Genomic DNA, 1,570 nt, shown 5'->3' on the forward strand with positions numbered 1-1,570 from the left:
TCAAGAGCAGAACCTAGGAGTTTTAGGATCCCTCAGGAGTGACTGGAAGGTGGAAACTGTGGGAAAACACGAAGCCAAGACACTAGAGGTCTGTATCAACCATAGACAAGAATCTAAAAAGGCACTGATATGAAAAGAAAAAATAGAATTCAGCAGGTAGAAGATGACGAAGGTGACCACCAGCATCAGGATGTTGTGGGCGGCTCTGGTCTCCAGGGGGCATCTGTGGTGTCCAGTGGCAGAGTGAATATGCTGCACCCTCTGGCGGTGTCTGAGCAGGAGAAGCACCATGGAGCCACTGGACCAGACCATGAGGGTAAGAAACACGGCATCAGAGATGGACCAAAAGTACATAAAAGCTGCCTAAGGAGCTGTGGGTGAGCAGAACCACTTCTCTTGATTGTCAGTATCACTTCTTGTGTTCTCTGGACTAGTAATCATCAAGGGAATGCAGATATTCATTAATATCTGAGCATCCAGATTCATTAATATCTGAGCTCATTAAACTGAGTATCCAGCAGGTGCAATGGGAAGGACCAATGACCTTGGGGGCCCTTCCTCTGAGCATCACCCACTCTGCTCTCCTGGGGGTGAGAGTGAAGGACTAATAGGTGCTCAGGATGCATAGGTGGAGCACAGGGCAGTGCTCCGAGCCATCTCTTGTATGTAATACACAAACTTACACAAGAGACTGTTCAGGGGCTTCCTCAAAACAAAAACTGCCATTATACAGGGAATCCCAGAGAAGAGAATAATCAGGAGATTGGCCAGCACTAAGTGTGTGAGAATCACGTCTGTGCCTCTCTTTTTCTGGCCAAATAAGATTGGAGAGATGCTGTGGATAAAAAGGATGACATTACCCAGAGCCCCAACCACCACCTGGAACAGAAAGATGGTTTTCACAGCCGCCTCCCTTGGGTTTCTCAGGGCATCTCTGTGAACAGACATGGAGAGGATGTCAGTGTCCTGAAGGTGAAAGGAAGCTGTGCAGGTGATGACAGAGTCAACATTGGGAAAGAATTCTTGATCTTTTCCTCTCCTGAGAAGGGAGACACTGTCATACTCCACATGTGGGGTTCAACCTGTAGGACACATGCATGACATCAGTTATACTTTTCACTATTAGTACATTAATTTCTACTATGTGGCATATCCTTATTCTCCACCAGCATGTAAGTTCATGAAGTTAAGAACTACATCCGGACTTCCCTGGGGTCCAGGGGTTAAGAAACCGGCTTGCAACGCAAAGACAGAGGATCAAACACTTATCGGGGAACCAAGGTTCCATGTGCCGAGGAGCAAGTAAGCCTACGCTGCTGCACCTAAGACCCAATGCAGCCAAATAAATAAATACATATATTTTTTTAAAGGACCACATTTATCTTGTTTACCAACATGGTCGATGCATAATAGATGTTACAAATATGTACTGAGTATATGACTATGTGACAGGAGACAGAAAAGCAGATACACTAAACCTCTTAGAGACATTCCTGCCTATTGTAAGAATGCATTAAGAAAAAATCGCAAATTGCGAAAGTATTGAACTTATACGATTGTCCAGCTGATT

At 45.1% G+C, this 1,570-nt stretch overlaps 1 pseudogene; it reads right to left on the reverse strand.

Annotated features, from left to right (window-relative positions):
- On the reverse strand, nucleotides 1-948 carry LOC113875731 (annotated as a pseudogene).
- Between the last annotated feature and the right edge of the window lie 622 nt (nucleotides 949-1,570).

This window comes from Bos indicus x Bos taurus, chromosome 18, assembly GCF_003369695.1.
Source record: "Bos indicus x Bos taurus breed Angus x Brahman F1 hybrid chromosome 18, Bos_hybrid_MaternalHap_v2.0, whole genome shotgun sequence".
In the NCBI taxonomy this organism is placed as follows: Eukaryota; Metazoa; Chordata; class Mammalia; order Artiodactyla; family Bovidae; genus Bos; species Bos indicus x Bos taurus.